Genomic DNA, 13026 nt, shown 5'->3' with positions numbered 1-13026 from the left:
CCAGTTAACTATCTGAGTTATTTCCAACACTGCCTGTAGGTTGTGTCCAGCCCTTCATAGCTGGTCCAAAACCATCACCACAAAGGTCACAGTGCCTTCTTCCGGGGGCACAGGATTCATTCAGCTGAACATCATCAGACAGTGATGGATTGTTTTAAGGTTCCACGATGATCAGATCTGCAGATTAATCATCTGATAATCCTGACTGGTCATTGGATCAGCAGAGCAAATAAACCTATCAAAGGTCAAGGTCTAACATAGCAGTGAGCATCGCAATATTGCTTTTCTGTTGAACCAGAATCAGAACTCTGAACTCACTGTCCATGGTATTAACAAGTCTGAAGCCAGGTCTAGTAGGTGATGTGAAATGGGGTTTGATAACGCATTCAAGATTACTGCACTTATAGAGTGAGTAAGTGAGTGAGTGAGTGAGTGAGTGTGTGTCTGTGTGTCTGTGTGTGTCTGCTCATATGAAGCTGGACTAATGCCAGTTTTATAGTGCGAAACCACTGATATACCACAGTTTATTATGGATACCCCACTTTAAAAACAAGATCACATAATATATCTGCCACCTGCATTCCCCACTATAAAAACAAGACATACAGACTTGAAGTCAACCAGGCCTTGTTTTATCGCCTTAATGCTGAGAGCAAAGCAGAGAAACAATAAGTATCATCTTTTATCTTCTTACCATCTTCTGGAAGGAGTGAAGGAGTGAGTTAATGTGTGAGTGAGTGAGTTGGGTTTAATACCGCTTTTAACCGTATTCCAGTTATATTGCAGCGTGTCAGCTTAATGTGGGAGGAAAGCCTAAAGAGATGCAGGTCTTAGACGTTTACCCCACGAGCACGAGTATGGTGCTGACAAACCTAGAAACATAATCGGGGCGAACCGGGATTCAAACCCACAATCATAGGTTTCTGGCGTGCCCAAGGGACGCAACTCTGCGCAGCGAATCAGGGCGCCTTAGACGACTGGGCCACCCGTGCCCCCCAGTTTAATATGGATACCCCACTTTAAAAACAAGTATTTGTCACAAAGTGAAGAAATGTCCCCCGCCTGTATATACACAATAGTACCAAATATGAAGACAATCCAGCGATTTGTTCTTGAGATATTGCGGAAACACCTTTTTCCAACTCCAAAAGCAGATTTGCCTGCTGTGACCCTGAAAATGGGGTCAAGGTCACCAAAACCAAGTGGTGTCTGTGGTGTCTGTATATACACCATAGTTCCAAATATGAAGACAATCCAGTGTTTAGTTCTTGAGATATTGCGGCAACACCGTTTTCCAACTCCAAAAGCAGATATGCCTGCTGTGACCTTGAAAATGGGGTCAAGGTCACTAAAACCAACTGGTGTCTGCGGAGTCTGTATATACACCATAGTTCCAAATATGAAGACAATCCAGAGATTAGTTCTTGAGATATTGCGGCAACACCGTTTTCCAACTCCAAAAGCAGATATGCCTGCTGTGACCTTGAAAATGGGGTCAAGGTCACCAAAACCGACTGGTGTCTGCGGAGTCTGTATATACACCATAGTTCCAAATATGAAGACATTCCAGAGATTAGTTCTTGAGATATTGCGGCAACACCGTTTTCCAACTCCAAAAGCAGATATGCTTGCTGTGACCTTGAAAATGGGGTCAAGGTCACCAAAACCGACTGGTGTCTGCGGAGTCTGTATATACATCATAGTTCCAAATATGAAGACAATCCAGTGTTTAGTTCTTGAGATATCGCGGCAGCAAACAGGTGGGACGTACGGACGGACGTACGTACGGACGGACGGACGGACGGACGGACGGTCGTGAATACTATATCCCCCGCTTCGCGCTTTCGCGCGGGGGGGGATAATTACAGAGATTACGAAAATACACATCACGTGACATACTGCATGATCATCAATATCCCAGGCATGGTGCAATAGTAACCTGGGATGATTGGTCAAGAATCATTTGTATAAAAGCATGTTTTAGAAAACACACATCAAATAATAAATCTGCCACTAAAAAAAAAATCCTAGAGAGACAGGCACTCATGAAGTCAGCACTGCTATATCAGACAGTGCATGAGCAGTGAAATAGCATCAGCTTATACACATGTATAAACAAACAAAACAAATGTCAAAATCATCCTGAAAAGAACATCTATTGCTAAGCGCGATAATCCATATCAGAGGGAGCAATCTCCCTTCTCCAACCCTGGAAGTGACAACAGCAAATATAGTTATTGAAATCAAGATCAGGTGGCTTGACAATCTGTGAGATTAATTACTCCACTTTGATTAAGAAACCAATTGACTTACCCCATGATTGGGCACATGGCATCGAAAAGGTCAAAGGTACACATGGCCATTGCCAGGGTCCAGTCACAGGTTGAAGAATTCACAAGCCGATTGCTTTTCCTCAAACACCAAATCCAAGATTAAATTTCAATCTGTAATGAGAAAAGTATGTCTCCATCAAATGATGGCCAAGTGGTGATATATGGTTCAGGAGGCCAATGACAGAGGACAGACAATCAGAATGTCAGATGAACACACTGCTGGAAAAGAACATTTCACTGGCAGAAGACCGCTGTTTGAAACATATCCCTTGTATTCCAGTAATAAGAACTCAGAGACTAGATAATAGAATCAGAAATAATCCTGATAGAGGTAAGTCCGTCTGCTCCACATTTCAATGCACAGTCACATGTAGGTGTCTCTCACAGAAACAACCAAGGCTTGTAACAGACTCCAGTGACGGTGCCAATCCCTCAATAATCAATATGTGCATTACCCTACAGCGAATCGTCTTCCCGAGCTGGATACAATTTTGCAAGTTTTTCTTTAACAGGCATATTTCATGGTGGTATATGAAAAGTATTCTGGGCATATAAAGGTGTCTGATTGAGTTAATTCTCCACACGTGACTTCACAGTTTCCTAGGTCACCATGGGGATGTTTGAAGCAAAAGTGGGTTGGCTGCATGTGAGACTATTTCAATTAATAAAGATAAATATTATCTTTGGGAATGGTATGTGACATTTGTGAATTTTTATTTTGATGTGATGAAAATCATGTGTCTGATGACATTAGGAAATTTCCGCATTATCATTTTTTAGTTTACTGAACTGACCTTCTAATTGCATGAAAGTTCGGTTTTTTTAACCCACTTTTTTTCATATTCTAGAATTGATAAAATGTATCTATAGAAAATTGGGTGATCAGGTTCACTGACTTGGTTGATGCATGTCATCAAATCCCAATTGCGTAGATTGATGTTCATCCAGATTTGATTATTTACTGCCTAAGACGAGTTCTATGGATGAACAACTTCTTTATTACAATTAGTGCGACGTTTCGGTGTAGATCCTAACACCTTCATCTATTGCTTGATAAAGATGTTAGGATCTACACCGAAACGTAGCACTAATTGTAATAAAGAAGTTGTTCATCCATAGAACTCGTCTTACTTCATCACTCCAACTTCTAAATGCCACTGAAAGAAGTATTTACTGCCTGCCGTCATATAGAAGGAATGTTGCTGAGTGTGGTGATAACAAACAAACAAACAAATACTATTTCGTACACACTGATGTTATTTTCCTACAACTTATGAAGGCCTTGTAACAAGTGAGTGAGTGAGCAGCTGTTTAAGTGTCAGACCTGTTCTGGGTGTAAAAAATTGTGGTTATGGCATTGGCTTTTTTTCTACTTTTGATAAAGACTAACGTTTATTATATAAATAGATTTTAAGATGTTTTTGTTAAAAAGGAGCCCTGACAATCTTTAATTTAAAGCTTAAATGACACTTAGGGACAGTTCTGTTTCAGGGCCTGTTTTATCAGATGTTTTAATACATCTGTATAAAGCTTTCCTGTGACAACAATGGACGAAAGTCATATTTTCAACTTAAGGCCACACTTTTTAAATTTTATGTTTCACAGATTTATTCCAGCTTTTCGACACAAGGTCGGTAGAAAAATAATATATAAATAAATAGCTATTTCAGTCATTTAATTATTTATATGCAAGTCCTTCTGCCATGGAGTTAAAACTGCAACTGGCTTCTTGAATCACTAATGGTGATGTAGACATTGAATTTATACTTCACTTTATTTATTAAGGGTCTGTATTACTAGCAGGAGACAAAATAAAAAATATATATATTAATGTTTATTTCTTTCTTTTCGAGCTGCTTTTCAGTAGGGGCAGTGGGCCCCTGAAATGAAAAATAAAAAATGTGTGTCCTCCGCTTTTTTAACTGAAACTCCATCCTTTATATCTCCAGGGCTCATATTTTAGTAAACCTACACCAACCCCTGGATCCATTCCCGTGGTTCTTGCAATGTCAAATTACCTACCCTTGATATTCATGAACATTTTACTGACGAATCAAATGTCGATATAAGAAAAAAAGGAAATCAGTAAGAGACTTGTAATGAAGACATTCTTGTCATCAAAAAAGATCTTTGAGGGCTTTCTTTTGTGTGTCAGTCAGTTTTTCAATGTTGGATTTCTCGCAAACTATAACATAATCAATGAGACTGGCCATCATGGTGTTGATATCACTAACCCTACAACGAAGCCGGCTTGTAACTTGCATTCTGATTGGTCCATTCGACTGAGTAGAGTAGCAAACCAAATTGGCTAATGAAAATCAAAGATGCGTAATTCGAGATCACTATAGAAACACGGGATTGGATACAGGTGTTAGTGTAGGTTCAACTGCTAGCCCTGGAGATAGAGAGGATGGTGAAACTCAGAAAAGCTCTGAAATTGAAAAAGATTCGTCTGACTGCATGCACCATTAAAAGTTCTTATGTATATCATAAAACATAGGTCTTTTTTAACCCTTGTAAACGATAAAAATATCTGTCCAAATTTAGCCCTATTTCTTACTACTGTCTCTGTGGTCCTGTGGATAGACCGTCTGCTCAGAGGTGGAGAGGGCAGCAGTTCGATGGTACTTGTGTCCTGCTACCAGTCACTGCATGGACATGGTTCTAATAAAACCAGGCTGGACTGGAGAGTTCCTTATGTTATGATTTTGTTCTGGATAAAGTAATCAGGACTACAGGATAAATTCCCTTTATAAACATAAACTGCTTCCAACAGTAATTCTCGTTTACCGGAATTCACTGAAGGGGTACGGTGTAATTTATTTCTGAGCATAATATTAAAAAAAACATTTTTCCAAAATACTGATCCTCTAGAGGGGGGTGGGCATTATACTTGGGTGCACACTATACTCAAGAAAATATTGTATTTCAAGAGCCCAGGTTAACAGTTAATTCCTGGTACATCACTTGTCTGGTTTGTTTACAGGCCTTTGGGTAGTAAGCAGCATCAGGCAACAAACACTTACCTTTTTTATGCAAATTATGTGACACAAACTTTGTAAAATGGATGAAATATTCTCCTTATTATCAACACTAAACATTAGTGAATATCACCATTGCGTTTGTTTGTTGTTTAACGCCACAGTTGACAACATTCCAGCTGTATGACAGCAGTCTGTAAATAATTGAGTCTGGACCATACAATCCAGTGATTGAAGCATGAGCATCGATCCACGCAATTGGGACAAGATGACAATCATAAACTAAGTCAGTGAGTCTGATCCCATAACGACAAGCAGGGATTGCTGGAGATGAATTCTAACCTGGATCTTCAAAGGGTCCATTACTATTGTGATGTTGTTAAACATGACACCAACAATGCAGTCTGTTTTATGTCAACAATGGTATATGCATTATTAACATCCTGCAGAGTGTGTAAAAACCTTTATTACATGTGCACTACATGTGGATTACCCTCTTATCTTCAGCTATCAACACTCAACACTTAAAATAAATACAATAAATTCAATAAATTCAATAAATACAATAAATGCAATATCTGCCTTTTCCCCTTTTACTTATTCAACCCCCACAATCAATCAATCAATGACATCCATTCTCTCAGTAGTAGAATCAGCGTCCATCTCAATGATCTGGTATGTTGATGTTTCATTTGTTTGTTCAAGTTTGCTTGTTTGTTGTTTGACGAGGCACTCATCAATAGGTCAGCAGTATGATGGCGGTCTGTAAATGATCAAGTATGGATCAGACAATCCATTGATTGACTGACATCACAAGCACCGATCTACGCAATTGGGAGATGATGGGTAACCCTGACCACCCGATCCAAGGGTTGCTGATGACCGATTCTAATCCAGATCTTCACGGGTGACACCAATGAACACAGAGCAAGAATCATAATAATGGAGTGGAAACCATGATCCTGCACATCCAAGGTAGGCAACTCCTTAAAGGTTATTCAGGTTTATCTCTTTGCTGAAATCCATGACAGACCAATCAAGTTTCAGGTCAAATCTGGGATTGGAACCCATGACAGTGGATCTAAATAGGGCTAAGGGTGGCCACACAATATATCAAAGTGCAACAGTGAGTGAGTGAGTGAGTGAGTGAGTGAGTGAGTGAGTGAGTGAGTGAGTGAGTTGGGTTTCACGCCGCTTTTAACAGTATTCCAGTTATAATGTGGAATGTCAGCTGAATGTGGGAGGAAAGCCCGAAGTGATGCAGGTCTAAGACGTTTAGCACGTAGAAAACTGGGCCACCTGTGTCCCCTCAAAGAGAAACAGCTTTGGCTAGTAGGCCATTTGATTTATTTGTTTGTTTGTTTGTTGTTGTTTAACGCCACACTCGACAATATTCCAGCTATATGACGGCAGTCTGTATATAATTGAGTCTCGACCAGACAATCCAGTGATTGACTTCACGAGCATCGAACCACGCAATAGGGATACAATGACATGCATGAAGTCAGTGAGACTGACCACCCGATCCCGTTAATTGCCTGTTACAACAAGAATAGTTGCCTTTTAGGGTCGCTGAAGACCTATTCTACCCCGGATCTTCACGGGTCGCGGCCATTTGAGATCCTGGAAGCTACAGATTAATATGTTCAGTATCCTCCAGTAAAGTAAGCAAAACCTAGAACCGACATCTCCAAGTTGTTGCGGGATATGTTTGTTTATACTCCATCCCGAAGACTTACACTGTGACAACAAAGGACTTATCACCATGCAATCTTAAAATGCAATCAATTCACAGTATCGTCAGTCATTTTGTTCAAATATGAACAGAAATAATGACAACATGCATTCCTATTATACTTTAACGCACATGATCGATTAAGTGTTTTCATGTTCTATAGTGCATCGTTTCCATAAATCGACCAATCGTCTGCTGCACTCTATCATTGGGACAGAACTCATCAAGGCAGCTTTCACTTCTTCAAAATTGGACATTTCATGAAAGTCAGCTAAAGCAAACTTGTCATTTGCAGTAACAGATCTTGTAACAATTCCACACACTGACAGATACCAAAGATTCAAATTATTCAAAATGACATGCTTTCGGTCTTCAGTCTGAAATTGCCTTTTTCAACGGACGTCACTAATGGATGGGTGAGAGGTGTTTTGTAAGTCTAATTAGGTTGTCAGCTGTAGGATGGCTGTGTGATGGCTGTACGAAGGTTGAATTATGGTAGTATGAAGGCGATATGACAGCCATGAGAACTGATGAACTGAATCAATGTGAAACTTCAAGGTTTGATTTCAAATTTTTTTTGTTTTTTTTGTTTTTGATATGACATGCATCTAATGGCAGACCATAGACTTCTGCAAATGATAAAGATATTCATATAAATCAAATTCAGGTCTGCATTGCGTAAATGAAATTTCATTTGAAGTCCCCAAAAAATAATAACAAAACCAAATTGAAAATGTTGAGTTAAAAGGTCATATTAAACAATATGCAAATCTGACTGTGTACCTTTCAACCTCATCTACAGCACACTAACATCCTTTACAGGACACAAGCATCATCTACAAGACACACATTGTCTACAAGACACACACATTGTCTACAGGACAAGCACATCCTCTTCAGGACAAGCACATCCTCTTCAGGACAAGCACATCCTCTTTAAGACAAGCACGTCATCTACAAGACACAAACATCCTTCTCAGGATACATGCATACTCTACAAGACAAGCACTGCATCTACAAGACAAGCACATTCTCTACAAGACAAGCACATCCTCTGCAGGACAAGCACATCCTCAACAGGACAAGCACATCCTCTACAGGACAAGCACATACTCTACAGGACAAGCACATACTCTACAGGACAAGCACATACCCTACAAAACAAGCACATCATCTACAAGACAAGCACATCATCTACAGGACAAGTACATCCTCTTCAGGATACATGCATATTCTACGAGACAAGCACATCATCTACAGGACAATCACATCCTCTACAAGACAAGCACATCCTCTACACAATAAGCACATCATCTACAGGAAACAAACATCGTCTACAGGAAACAAACATCGTCTACAGGAAACAAACATTGTCTACAGGAAACAAACATCGTCTACAGGAAACAAACATCGTCTACAGACCACCAACTGAAATACCAGACAGAGTGAGTGACAGGATGTCATCTGAGATTGAATCACTCTGTACACCAGACCATGACTGTCACATGGGCGGCTAAGGTGGTCACCATGACAAAACAATCAGCTCTCCATACGACAAAGTATCTTACAGTTGTTAAATGTGTCAGGCAATTAATTGATTTGGGGAAGGGATGAAACGATGAACAGACACAAAACTGCATGGAGAAGTACTTGTCCTAAATCTTCATTTCAAATAGGCAAACTGTGAACATTTTCAATTTTGACAAAAGATAAGGACTTCTGCCAGATTGTGTTGTGTCATGTGGTAATTGCTGAATGAAACTACCGTATTTGACGTAATAAGCGCTCTCAAATTAGGAATAGTGGGCTCTTATTAGAATATTATTTTGGAGTTGAAAGATCGTAAATTTTGTGGTTTATGGTGACAGCCTAAAATGTTTGCATACGCCAGATATATTCTTCCAGAACTTAATTGCCCATAACTAAAGGTGCATAACACAAGTGCGTATTATACACGAATAGATAAGTCTTGTGTACATTATCTATCGAAAGGGGTGCTAATTAGGATTGTTGACTAGCCAATATATTAGCAAATATCGCCATGGGCGCTTATAAGAGCGGGGCTCTTATTAAGTTGAATACGGTAGTACAAATGTGGATACTTGCTTCCAGTGATAGGAAAGACGACCTGTGGGATTGAGACGAGCAAAGGGACACAACTCAGTGAGCACAGTTATGTCCCTTAGCTTACATCTCTTCTTCTTCCACCCACCCCCCAACCCTGTCCCTGACCCTAATCTACCACCCATTTATCCTTGTTTGACAGACTGGGCATCTTGGATTTTATTCAAAATAAACACATCAAGGACCAATATCACTTCATACGATATAACTAAAATCAGACCTGTCACTCCAGCCAATGAAAATTTGACCTTAACCTTCCATAGGAGGTCACGGCATGTGTACAGCTAATCAGTGAGGAGCTTCTAATTTTTGTTTTCAGTTACAAAAGCCTTCGGAGCAGCACGTCTGATTTTTGCATCTTGAACATAACCATTAACAGGTAAAAATAAATTTACACCCTGTCGTTTGTTACGTCATCTAAATCTGGAAGGATGCACAACTGTGGGACCATTTTTGTTTCGTGTGGGTTTTCTTTTGTTCAGAAAATTCAAGGACAATTGATATTATTGACAATTGATATTATTGACAAAATTAAGAATGTTGTAAAGTGAATTGTTTCAGAAATCGGAAATCATTGGCTTTTTTCAAACCGGCTGTGGCCATGTATCTGACATTTAGTCACATGTAAAGAATCATCTAATTTTACAATATTCTCTATTTTTGTGTTCTAAAAAAAAGAAACAAAATTCGCATACAATGATTAATTCTTATGTCACACGTATGAGACAGGTCATCAAAAGCAATTTGCTTTATGGCAAAGATGACCTTTTCAATAGCAGATGCTGCTGAAATCGTAGCAGTGTCCTTTTGATGTTGTCGGTGATTTTGCAACTAAGGGTAGTCAAGTTCTTTCTCTGACAGTAGATTTCTAAAACCTAAAGGTCAGATTTTCAGATTGGGAAATGTGTGCTAATAGCTAATGCCATCATAGCGCAAGATAAAAAGAGATTGTGATGTCTCTTATAAACATTCATTCTAATCTTCAAATAGATTTTTTCAAGAATTCCAAATGCATTAAAGCCACAGATATTCATGAATAGTTTTTCTCAGTCGTCTGAAAAATGTCACTGTATGATGCTCAATTATACAAGGTTTAATATCTTCATTCTGTTGTGATCCATTTACCAGTTACATCAGTTACAAAATAATCCCATCAGACCATCATTATCCAGCAGCAAGCTGAATCTCCCTGCTGTGGACATATGGAGGTCATCACTGTAAACTATCACAAACATCTTCCTTCGTCCCCCAGAACACCATCAGTCAAACAAATGAAGTCGAAGATAACGTTACCTATTCGCCATACATGCCATTACTGAAACAAAACCTGATTATACATTTGTCAAAGTTGAGTTGGGTCTCAGTAATAGACAGTATTTTCTTGACTATACAAAACACCCCTCTCTAATGGATGCAGTATTTTGGACACCCAAAAGATTTTGTCGTATTATGCACCTTTAAAAACTATATTGTAACGCTTCAGGTGAACAAACAAGAGATCACAAAATTGGGCAATGGAAATGTAAGATTTGTGATAAAACATAACCAGACATGATGATTTACCATTTCAGTTGTATTTCCTTTCTGCTAGACATTGCTTAATGTGCAAGGATTAGGATTACTGTGTGTATTTTGTCTCATAAACTAAGTCGGAACAGCAATCAGCTGTACACACATGTTATCCCAGATCTACCAGTGACTCCGTTAAAAAATACCTAAAAAAATAACGTAAAAAGAATTTTGAAGTAATGATCAGAAAAAATTGTATTTGAAACTTTCATTTTACCGGGAATATTTTCCAATGGTGTTATTTTAGTGGCAGCTTTCACTATATGTACTTTCCAAAAAGTAAGGCTATTTGAAGATAACAGATGATTACAGAAATACAAAGCAGTACTGCAACAAACTTGCCTCTTTATGATTCAAAGTATGGCATTTATTATAGATGTATCATTTCTCTTTCAAAATTATAAGCTTCAGGCGGTGGGGTAGCCTAGTGGTTAAAGCGTTCGCTCATCATGCAGATGACCCGGGTTTGTTTCCCTCCAATGTGTGAAACCTATTTCTGGGGTCTCTCACTGTTATAATGCTGAAATATTGCTATAAGCAGCATAAAACCATACTCACTCACTCACTCAACTTGGGTTCATTTCAAGGCTTCATGTTTCAAATCGGGAATCTTACAGGAAAACAGTCTGATAATCAGGTCGGGTGGGTCCTTAGTAGGAACCGGGTACCCACAGGTCTACCTGGACCCGTTAGTCACGTGATATATTGTTTAATGATGATTACAGTCAAACTCCATGGTAACACAACAAGTCAATAATTGTTCACATTTTTTTCTGACAATACACACATTCCTCCTGACTTTTATAAGTTTGAAAAAAGATATAGATTCTGTCAACTTGAATGTTTGCAAGATCAGGTCGTTTTATGTATGTAACAAAGTAGTTTCTGCCAGGGCTCTTGTAAAACAATTTTCAATCGTCATAGCACTACAGTGGAACAACCCATAGCTCGGTGTTGTGACAAGTCAAACTTAATTGTTAAAAGGGAGCATTAAAGAGATATGATTACCACAGATGTAGTCAGCAATGTTACAACTATGATATGATGACAAATAACTACGTCTGTAAGAAACACTTTGGGGCTGAAAGCAAGTTACACTGACTGGCTTCAACCAGATGACATATAGCTGCAACCCAGTCCAAATTTAGTCACCACAGCGAGCATGAGGTTCAGGGCCCCAATGCACAAAGCGATCTTCAAAAAAGAAGTGCTACGACTGTCGTAAGCCTATATTAAAGTATGGGAGTTACGATCACTTTAAGAAAAAAGTTTTTTTAAGAAAATCATTATTATGAAGGTTGACAGATGGGTGGGTACACATGAAGGAGAATTACACTTTGTTTTAACACTGATTGACACAAAACTGATTTCAGAGATTTTGAGAAAGTAAGTGAGTGAGTGAGTATGGTTTTACGCCCCTTTTAGCAATATTCCAGCAATATCACGGCAGGGGACACCAAAAATGGGCTTCACACATTGAACCCATGTCGGGTATCGAACCCAGGTCTTCGGCGTGACGAGCGAACGCTTTAACCACTAGGCTACCCGACCGCCCCGATTTTGAGAAAGTATTTTTCTAATATTTTAACATGAGCAGTCTTTGACCAAGACAATTTTCACAGGAGATGTCGAAAAGATGTACAAATTTGTGGTAAATCATTCACCCTCCATGACGGACATGACCCCAAAATAGACCATTTTCACAAATTTTAGTCCTGTTTATGTATTTGAAAGCAAAGAGGCTGGATGTCAGCTTGTCAACATGTCAGATAATTTCATACAACTGAAAAAGCTTTCTACAATTTTAAAATTTGCCATTTCCAGTGGGCTGAAAAGGGTCCTTACGCCATCTCATTTGCTTTGACAAATGACACAATCAACAAGAACACACAGCTGAGAAATATGTTTCAGCTTTGCAAACAAGTATTAAACAGCCATTGTGTGTACTCAATAATGAAGGGAAAGCTCAAAGACTTAGAAGGACCTATCATATGATCTATTACTGAAACCGCTTGAAAAAAGATATTTTCTCCGGTTTTACCCCAAAATAGATAAATCGTTCATGGGACATGCTGGATGAAAAACACATTGTAATCCCTTCTGTTTTTGACGGAACTTTACTGAACAGCTGAAATATAACCCATAGTGAAATATGACTTTTTGATTAAAAAATAAAGACACAAAATTTAAGAACTGACCAGTGCCTTTCAGCTACATAAAATTCTGTTTCAATTTGTGAAGAACTTGAGGCTTAAAGACGAAAAGCTACAAAAGAACATGATTA

Source organism: Haliotis cracherodii, unplaced genomic scaffold, assembly GCF_022045235.1.
Source record: "Haliotis cracherodii isolate W230 unplaced genomic scaffold, xgHalCrac1.p SCAF_8, whole genome shotgun sequence".
Classification (NCBI taxonomy): Eukaryota; Metazoa; Mollusca; class Gastropoda; order Lepetellida; family Haliotidae; genus Haliotis; species Haliotis cracherodii.
Note: the sequence above shows the minus strand (reverse complement) of the source record.